Consider the following 10,737-nt stretch of genomic DNA (forward strand, 5'->3'; position numbering starts at 1 on the left):
GAGTTCAGATTGTGCAGTAGTTATGCACTCTTCAAGCTCCCTGTAGGCTGCATTTTCATTTCTTCTTTTGTGTAGGGAAGTGCCTTTGTAATCCCATTTATTGCATTGATGTTTTCACCCAGTTGTTGAGTTTGATACATGATGCACAAGATTGTTCTTGCATTTTTATTGTTTGTTTTTAAAATGTACAGTCTGTACATATGTCCTAAAAATGTTTTAATTCCTTTGGCATGGTTGCCATGTTGGTTAAATTTGTATAAGGCAATAAACTGCCACTAATTCTATTTTTGTTTTGTAGGTGTGGGATTATGGTTTGTGTACTGAAGTTAGCATGGCTGTGCTTTTCGTAATAGGATGCTAAAGACTTTGGGAATGGAACTTGGATATCTTATAGGAGAATTGTGTGCTTTCAATGTACATGAAGGCAGCAGTTGTAGGATTAACATTCTTGTCCACTGTACATTATCTTGAAAGACTTGTTAATATGTTATACTTAATTATTCTCCACAGTTAACTTTAGAGAGAATTTATGAGAGGTTAGTTTCTGATGCAGAGGTTTAAATTAGGCTGTGATTTGATCAAAAGTCCTTTTAGCATTCTACCTCAAAGGGACACTGTTAGTATGCCTAAAATTTATTCACTTAGTTTTCCTTTTTTATTTGGGGGGAAAAAAAACAACATGACATGTAATCTTTTTTCCTTGAATTCTTTCTCAGATTTTTAAAGTACTATATTAAAGAAAAAATTAATGTCTAAAGCCTAGCATTCTTGCAGCAACCCTATACTAACTTGTAATTGGGAGAGGGTGGGGCAGATGAGTAGAGAAACAGATTCAAGCTCAAGCTTCCAAAGCATTTTTATAAATGGAAAAATACTTAAGTTATGAAACAGCTTGATATAGTGTCCTTTTTTAAAAATTTAAAACTTTTTTTATCAATAATGAAGATTGCTATTTGAGTTTTTAAACAATCTGGAACGGAGAAGTATTAAAAGTAATGCTGTGCTGCATTATTTAAGACTATCAGCAAATTATTTGATAGATTGTTCTTATGACTTGTATTCTGATTACAAAGAACATCACGAGTGGAATAAATAACTGGATTAAATCCTTTATCCTGGGTGTTGGCTTTTCCCCCATTTGTTAACATTTTTTAAAGGTATTTTTGTTGTGGAAATTGATAAAATGTCAATAGAGTTACACTTTGTGCAGAGAGAGATCTTAGTGCCCAGACAACAAGTGGATTTTAAAGAAACTCAGGGACATGTGATAGTTATCCTCATAGTAACGGCAGTTCCCTTTCAGTGGATGTTATGTGTCACTGGGATGATCTTTTGATTGATTAATTTGTTCCACATAAAGTGTTTATTGAAATAATTTCATTTGGATTTTAAGTATCACTTTAAAATATGAACTTAAAGGACATTTTTATAAGACAGCCCATCTACTTCTTTTTAGAACAGAAAATAGAGGCCCAAAGTGATAGGCTTCATCAGTGCCAGGACTAAGAGTATTCCTGACAAGTCTAGTGATCTTTCTGTACACATACCAACATTTTTTATAACCCACTGGTTATATTGGCTAACTGAAGGGTGCTCAGAGCCACCTTGTGATAGTGTTAAGTTGAATGAACAAGTCCGCTTGGAAGAGCCTTCCCTAGCCAGGCATGGTAGTGTTCATATACTTTGGAAGCAGAGGTCGGAGGATCTCGAGTTCAAGGCCGGTTTTGGCAATTATAGGGAAACCCTATCAAAAATGACTGGGGATGTAACTTCGAGAGCACCAATGGGTTCAGTCCCCAGTATTGTGAAACAAAAGATGTTCCATATGTAGGTTTGTGCCTAATTTAAGAAAACTAAATGAAGGAATTAGCTATAAAAATCCTGTTTGGGGTCAGGGGTTGGTACTGGAGACTGAACCCAGAGGCATTCTACCTCTGGATCTACATCCCCAGTCAGTTTTGGAGACAAAGTTTCACCAAGTTGTGATCCTCCTGAGTAGCTGGGAATATAGGTGTGTGCCACCACTTCCAGCTTTCCCCCTTGCCCCAAGAGTATCAAACATACTAGTATAGATAACCTAGAAATTAGAAAAACCTACTTTTGAGTAATGAAAGCCATTAGGGTTACCTTAAATTGAAAATTGGTTTTCTAGTATACCTAAATTCCAGTGCTATTCCTTTGGATATAATTCCACTTGAAGTGTTCAGTGGTATATTTTAAGTAAGTAAAACGTGAAAAGTATTTCAAATGAAGATGAAAGTACTACCATAACCTGCATTTTTTATTTTGATTTTTAATGTAATTTTGCTTTTGAGGAACATTTTGGTACGTGTAAGATCATCTAAGTACTAGTTAATGCCAAGCATATGCGTGTTTTGTTTGGAGAGTGGCTTCCTAAGACTGTGAGAGATCTCCATCATTTCTTGCAACATGAGATCAAGTTTGAAAAGATTTTAAAGCTTAGTGTAACTAGAAGCCTCCATCCAGTTTTTGTATACACCTGAAATGATTTTACCTTTCCATGTATTAATCTTGGCATCTGTTTTTAGTGTTCCATTTGCAATTAAGCCCTGTACATGGGTTAGAATATTATCAATCAAAATTTTAATATAAAGTGTCCATTTTAATGCCATTTAATTTATAACCATTTGAGTCTGGTTTAGTTTTAGTTTGTTGTAAGGCAATGATTGTGTGTGTGTGTGGGGGGGGGGGGTTGGGATCAAACTCAGGACCTTGCTGGGCCAGTACTTTCCAACTGAGCTGTATCTCGGCTCCAATTACAGGACCTCTTAATTGGAGCTGATTTTATGGGGAAGGAAATGCTTCCTGAAAGTCTCTGCAATTTCTCCTCCTGGTATTCCATCTTTAAAAATTCCACAGAGCTTTGCAAATACTTCCAAAATGACATTTTTCACTTTAGGATCATTGTCTATCAACATTTGTTATAGTTGGGAACATGACAGCATGAATATAATCAACTGAAAATGTTAGCATTGTGGCTAACTTAAAATCCATTTCATTCCTCAGCATCTAGTCACATTGTGGGTCTGGGGTTGTTACTAGGGATTGAATTTGCGTGTCTCACAGTTAAGGCAAATTCTCTTCTATTGAGCCACATACCCAGCTTTTTATTTTCTGGGATGGTCTTCCTAAATTGCCCAGACTAGCCTTGAATTTGTAATGCTCCTGCCTCAGCTTCATAAGTACTGAGAATATAGCCATGCACCACCACTCCTAGCAAGAGAAAATCTCCATTAAGTAATATTTACTGTTAAGTAATAATTAAGTTCACAGGTAAAATGTATTTAGATGTATAGGGGAGTGCTATTTCAGCCTATTGCAAAAGTGAGTTGAAAGCATTTTATGTGTCTTAGAAGCTGTGAGATTTTGTCACAAGGATTGAGACACACACATATATACATACATGTATGTATATATTGTAAGGTAATCCTCACATAAACTTCCCTGATCCGTACTTGCCTTTAAATTGTACCAATCTTCAAGTTGATTTTCCATGGTTTGTGTTCTGGCCATCTCCCCCCCGCCCCGACCCCCAACTCTTTCTTTTTAAGTACTGACAATTGAACCCAGGGGTACTTCACCACTGAGCTATATCACCAGCCCTTTATTTTTTGAGACTGTCTTGCTGAGTTGCTTAGGGCCTTGCTAAATTGCTGAGGCTGGCTTTGAACTTGCAATAGCTCTTTCTGCCTCAGTTTCCTGAGCCACTGGGATTACAGGCATTTGCAACTGCATTTAACCTGGCTGACCATATGAGTGCCACCTCATTAGGCTGGATGGTGACCTCTGATTTAGTCGAATAAAGGGATCAACCAAAAAAGTTTGCTGAGAATTATATAAGAGAATCAGTCTGTTCCCTGTTAGAGTCTGTAAACAAGTCAAAATAACACCTGGCATTTTGCCAGGGGAATGTTAAAGTTCGTAAACAAGTCTGGATGGTGCCTGGCAAAATGTCAGAGGGAGTGGTTTGAGAAGTAACAAAACCGAGCTATTAGGTGTAGAGATTCCTGATTGGTTGACTGATGTATCTAGTTTATGCTAATTAGATAAGCTGTGTGGAATGTATAAATACTGCTCCTGTCCTGCAATAAACGGCTCCTACTCCTGCTGTATCAATCTACACAAGTTCTTCGTCACCCCCCCTGATTATTCTGCTGCAGCCGTACTCCGGCAGATGGTGGCCCGTTACGGGGAGCCCCGGGACACTCGGGGGTAAGTGACGAAAAAAAGCTGCCCGTCCAAAGATAGGACGGGAGCAAATCTGCTCGTCCCTAGATAGGTCGAGAGGAAAAATGGCCATTTCGAGAAAATGGAGAAGATTGATACAGTATGTTTGTGTCTTGTTTTGTCTCAGTGTATTGTATTGTTTTTGTGATGAAAATATGGAAGGGGTGAGAAGTAAATTACTAAGGGAAGAAGGCACCCCAGTGGAACCAAGAATAGTTAGGGCATGTGTTGATAAGAGCCCAGGAACTCTAGTCAGAAAGAAAAAGAAAGTTCAGAAGAAGAAAGATTATCAGAGGAGGAAGGATTATCAGGAAAAAAGTTGCAACAAAAGGCTATTACTAAATACTTTTCCTTACCGGAGGGTGCGTGAAGCGGAGAGGCGGCTGCCAAGTGTGCAAGCCGGTCACAGCGCAGCAAGGATTTTCCAAGAGGCGGCGGCAACTGGCCCTTCCCCGCCTCCTGGCCGGGGAGCTGGCTCTTCCACTGCCGCGAACCCAAATCTAGACCTGACCTTGAGGCACAGTCTCGCAGGCTCTTGCTCCCTGTGCCCAGTAGCAGTTTGAGTCCGGGACACTCCCCAGGGCCATCTGGGGCTGCCCAGGCACTACAGCCAGCAGAAGATGCTACTGGTGTCCCTGATGTTTGGTCATTTTCAATGCCAATAACTAAGCTACAATGGTTCTCCCACACCTGGAAGCTGATGAGTAATGAGCACTATTAATGCTTATTTCAAATGCAAAAAAACCTTGAGATAATGTACTAAATTGTTCAGAAGGTTGTTTTCTTAGTAGAATGCTACAGGATTTTCTTTAGCCATCCGGAGTTCCTGCCTTCGTCCCAGTGCCGGTAAAGACCAAGGTGGAAGAATTTCCAGTGTTGCTGAAAACCGGACGAGACTTCGGCTGAGAAACAGACCAGATTTCGGATCAAGCTAGTTGCCTGCAGAACTTACCTGGACTGTGATTTAAGCTAGCTGCCTGCAGAACTTACCTGGACTGTGATTTACCTGGACTGTGAGTTAATCTATTGAGACACTGCTTTACCTGGACTGAGACAACAAACTGTAATGTACAACAAATTGTAACTCGGTATCTTTGCTAATGGTGTCATTGCTGGTATAATTTTTCCAAGGGCTTCTTGCATGGAGCCATCAATTGGCTTGGTATTGTGGCATTTTGTATCCTTCCCTTGTGTTTGTAGCAGGTTATTTATGGTGTTTCTGTAAAAACCACTATGGTCGTTATTTAAATTAAACAAAAGGGGGAAATGTTAGAGTCTGTAAACAAGTCAAAATAACACCTGGCATTTTGCCAGGGGAATGTTAAAGTTCGTAAACAAGTCTGGATGGTGCCTGGCAAAATGTCAGAGGGAGTGGTTTGAGAAGTAACAAAACCGAGCTATTAGGTGTAGAGATTCCTGATTGGTTGACTGATGTATCTAGTTTATGCTAATTAGATAAGCTGTGTGGAATGTATAAATACTGCTCCTGTCCTACAATAAACGGCTCCTACTCCTGCTGTATCAACGTACACAAGTTATTCGTCACCCTCCGCTTATTTTGCCCAGCCAGCCGGGCTGCGGCAGTTCCCTCCAGTTTTTTTTAATTCAACATTTATTATTTATTTTTAAATATTTACTTTTTAGTTTTTTTTTAAGGTGGATACAATATTTTATTTTTATGTGGTGCTGAGGAGTGAACCCAGTGCCTCACGCATGTCAGGCGAGCGTGCTACCACTTGAGCCACATCCCTAACCCCTATGTATTTATTGAGATGCCAAGGATCAAACCCAGTAGCTCACCTGTGCTAGGGAAGCGCTTTATCATTGAGCTTCATTCTAAAGCCAAATTATTTATTTCTTGGGTCATTGGAATTAGTCATTTCTACCCCCCACTCCCCCCACACACACAAATGGCATCAGCCCTGACCCCTAATATCTGAAATATAACTAAATGAAAACAATGTTTCAAGTCACCAGTATCCTGAATTTTCAACTACCAATACAAGATATTTCTGAAGTGCTTGACTTATCCAATCAGTCCAGATAATACTGGTTTGGTGAACTTATTTTTTTCTGAAGTATTCCATATCTGATCCAAGTCCTGGGAATGGAGTTATGCTACAGCTTATTCAGGAACAGTCAGTTATTGGTTTGTGCACAAGTGTTATACTGTTGTATTTTTTATTTTCCTCAGTACTAGGGATTGAACCAACGGCCTCACATACTAGGCAAGCACTCTACCACTGAACTATCAATTTTTATTGGCTTCACCCAAAAAATTTATATCTACTCTTCATGACCCTGCTTTGTGATTCTGGGGCTGAGCCTTTTAAATATTTCTCCTTTGCTAGCTGGCATAATGTTAGGCTTGTTGGCAGAGGATGCTTGAGGGATGCTGCAAAAGGAAGGAGCTCTGGTTCCATGGTTTTATTGCATCTGCATTGTGTAGTGACCAGTATGTCATCCAGTGGTACTCATCCAACAAATTTCAGTGGCATTTCATTGAAGGAATCAAGGGGAGTTCCTAGCAAATCTACAGGCTGTCCTGTTGGTGCTCCAGCAAGTATCTTCCCAGTGAATCTAAAGCAGCATTCCAATGGGAAGTGTCGTGTCTAGTTTTATTGACATTCCTGTATCTCCAGTCCCAGCCTTCAGTATCTCAGCAAATGGAAGGCCACAGCTGCACTCTCTCCAGAATTTTCTTTACTCTTAGTAATAAATCTGTTACTGATTAAGAATTTATTATGTCAAATGTCCCTTGTTGGAATTACTGTATTTTCTGAATACTGATCGAACCCTAAAATATATTATTAAGATGATTGGTATTAAGACAATACCAATAATATGAGTACCACCTCATGAGGTTGGATGGTGACCCCTGATTTAGTCTAATATAAAGGGATCAACCAAGAAAGTTTGCTGAGAATTATATAAGAGAATCAGTCTGTTCCCTCCAGTTTTTTAAAATTAATTAATTAATTTAATGAGGTGCCAAGGATCGAACCCAGTAGCTCACCTTTGCTAGGGAAGCACTCTATCACTGAACTATAATCCAAGCCCTCCCCTTCTGTTTTGACTAAGAATAAGTAAGAATTGACTGGTCCTTAGAAGCCCAAACCAGACTTGCATAGTTGTGGTTTAAGGACGGCCATGTGAAAGAGATACCATGATGCTTAAGTCACTGTACTTGAAGCTGCCTGGCTTCCTGATGGTTTTCTAGTTTAGTCTAGTTTTGTTTTGTTTTCCAGTCTGGTTAAGTGAAAATTCTTACAATTTCTTTATTTTCCTTAAGATGACCTGAGTTTCTCTTCCTTGGAACTAGGAGCCAAACTCTAATTTCTCTATTATAATCATCAGGAATACCTGATCAGTGAGATTCTTCCTGATATTTTCCTGAGACTGAAGAGGCTTTTTGTTGTTGATTGATTGTTATTGTTTGTTTTTAATTTTCAGACAGGATCTGACAAGGTTGGTCTCCCACTTGTGACCCTCCTGCTTCAGCCGCCCAAGTCACTGTAATTGTAGGCATGAACCATGTGACTCTGAGATTGAAATTTTATCTATCTTCAGCACCAGTATCATCCACTTGATTTGACTTAACAAGTCAAAAACAACTTTAGCTGCAATTCCTTTTCCTTGGCAGAAATGATCTGCCCATGGGCAGAAGAAAGATGCAGGAGTGTGATGGAAGACAACAGTATGAATCAGGGCCACTAAAAATCATGTAGTTTTCCATTTTTTTCTTGGACAATCAATCCTACTCCACATTCCTTCTGTATTTTTAACACACACACACACACACACACACACGCCCCCAACTACCACCATTAGTACTGGGAATCAAATTCAGGGTCTCTAGAATGCAAGGCAAGCACTCTACCACTGAGCTACACCTCCAGCCCCTCTGCATTTGGGTGTGGAGGGGTGGTTCTGGGGACTGAACCATATCCCTGGTCCTTTTCATTTTTAAATCAGGTCTTGCTGAGTTGCTGAAGCTGGCCTCAAACTTATGATTCTCCTGCCTCAGCCTCCCAAACTGGTGAGAATACAGGCATGTGCTGCTGCATCCAGCTGCCATAATTCTCAATGATTTCAATCTTTCTAATACTCAGGCCTCTCAAAGTTTTTTCTGGTGCGAGGGATTGAACCCAGGAGCACTCAACACCTGAGCCACATCCTCAGCTCTTTTTCTATTTTAAGACAGAGTCTCACTAGGTTGCTTATAGCCTCGCTAAGTTGCTGAGTCTGGCTTCAAAACTTCATGCCCCCCAAGCCGCTGGGATTACAGGTGTGTGCCACGGCAGTACCCAGCATGCCTCTGAATTTCTTGATCCTCTGTCCTCCAGTGGTATTTTTTCCTCCACCAACCCTCAGCTGCCAATTCCTATGGTATCATCACAGAATCGGCCATTTTCAATAACTGAAACTTTTCCATATTTTCCATTTTAAACATCCCATTCTCTTATCACCAACTCCTATTTTTCCTGCTTACAATATCTTGTCCAACAATTTTTGGGGTCTTTCAGTCTACTGCCCCTGCTGCTCTCCACTGCAACCCCCTCAGCCTCCACTTACAAGTCTCACTTCCTTGCTAGTTTAGTTTCCACTGTCCAATATTATAAATCACTTCCTTGTAAACATTCTCAACTCCCTCATTGCATTCTCTCTCTATCACACTTGTCTAATAATATCCCCAATCCAACTTACATATGACTCTTAGCCTACTCTGTGCTTGCACACAAATGAACATGACTAGAGAAAGGACAATCATGCAGACTGGCATCTTTTTAAATTCTTGACCATAACCTCCATGGTGACCTGTTGAAGGTGCAGCAAAGGTAGCAATGGGAGAGAATACAATGAGTCTAGGATTCTGTCTTTCAGGTTACAGTATATACTATAAGTCAATAAGCATTATGTGGTGTTGTCTCCCTCAAAAAGGGTCCTGGAACAAAGGGTGAATGTGAATGCAGAGGTGGCCCTGTTTACCATCATTCCCAATGACCCACTTAAGAGACCTGAGCTCCCACCTCTCTAACTCTGGACTCCGTGAACGGACAGTGAAGTGTTCCTTGAATCTTGTATCCTAAGTGTGTTTCTGGCATTTCCTTCATCTCAGCCCTATGGGTACCATGGTACATCACCCAGATATCTCTTCCAGAGTTATCCTGAACTCAGGCAAGGAGCACTGGTATTCTTTCACCCATTAACCACTGGATGTGACTGCCCCAGAGGGGTGTGATTTTGAGCAAGGACCCTCTCATCAGCCAAGGGCAAGTTAGAGAGAGACATTGGCAGTCACCAATGTTCCCTGCAGTTGGGGTGATGAGTGCTCATACTGTTCTAACCTTTCCCTTTGCCCTTCCTCTTCCCTCTACCTGTCATACTCCTTCCTAGATTTTCCAAAGGACTCCCTCCCTCCCTTCCTTAGGGCCTATGTCCTGCTTGCCAGAGAGGTCTTCCCTGCTGATGTATGTAAATTAGCGCACTCTCCCTCCATATTCTCTCCTGTCTTTCTGCTCTATTTTTCTTCATGACACTTAGCAACTCCTGATAAATTGTATTACTGCAGCTGCTTACTTTGGTCTTCCTCTACTAAAGTTTATGCTCCATTGAGTGTAGGACTCTGGTTTGTTTATTTTTTTTTTTTTAAAGAGAGAGAGAGAGAGAGAGAATTTTTAATATTTATTTTTTAGTTTTTTAGTTTTCGGCGGACACAACATCTTTGTTTGTATGTGGTGCTGAGGATCGAACCCGGGCCGCACGCATGCCAGGCAAGCGCGCTAACGTTTGAGCCACATCCCCAGCCCATATCTTCCATTCTTAAGAGTTTTCTCTTGCACTTCTACATTCCCTTCTTCCCACCCTTTTCCATTTCCAGGCAACCATTGATTCGCTTTCTGATTTTGAATAGTTTGCATTTTCTAGAAATGTATATAAGTATATCAAGCCATCTGTATTCTTTTTTTGTTTGGCTTCTTTTATTCAGTATAATAGTGCTTTATTTTATTTTATTTATTTATTTTTTTTTGTACTGTGATTGAGCTCAGGGATGCTTTTTCACTGAGCTACATCCACAGCCCTTTTTATTTATTTATTTATTTGGGGGGATTGAACTCAGGGGCACTCGGCTACTGAGCCACATCCCCAGCCCTATTTTGTATTTTACGTAGAGATGGTCTCACTGAGTTGCTTAGTGCCTTGCTTTTGCTGAGGCTGGCTTTGAACTCAGCAATCCTCCTGCCTTAGCCTCCCAAGCCACTGGGATTACAGGCATGCACACCATGCCCCATAATTTTTTAAGACAAGATCTCTCTAAGTTGCTTAGGGCTTTTCTAAATTGATGGGCTGGCATCAAATTTAGAACCTCCTGCCTTGGCCTCCTAAATCGCTGGGATTACAGGTGTTCACCACCACAGCTTAGTTCATACCTCCTCCTCCTCTTTCTTCTTCTCCTCCTCCTCCTCCTCCTCCTCCTCCTCCTCCTCC

At 40.6% G+C, this 10,737-nt stretch overlaps 1 protein-coding gene across 1 annotated transcript in view; it reads left to right on the forward strand.

Moving 5' to 3' along the window:
• Positions 1–666, forward strand: part of Prpf38b (pre-mRNA processing factor 38B) — an 8,750-nt gene extending 8,084 nt beyond the window's left edge. The window contains exon 6 of the mRNA XM_015505090.2: positions 1–666. This exon is cut by the window's left edge and continues 935 nt beyond it. The gene's annotated coding sequence lies outside the window, so the exon portion shown is untranslated.
• Positions 667–10,737: the final 10,071 nt, after the last annotated feature.

This window comes from Marmota marmota, unplaced genomic scaffold (assembly GCF_001458135.2).
Source record: "Marmota marmota marmota unplaced genomic scaffold, marMar, whole genome shotgun sequence".
Taxonomy (NCBI): Eukaryota; Metazoa; Chordata; class Mammalia; order Rodentia; family Sciuridae; genus Marmota; species Marmota marmota.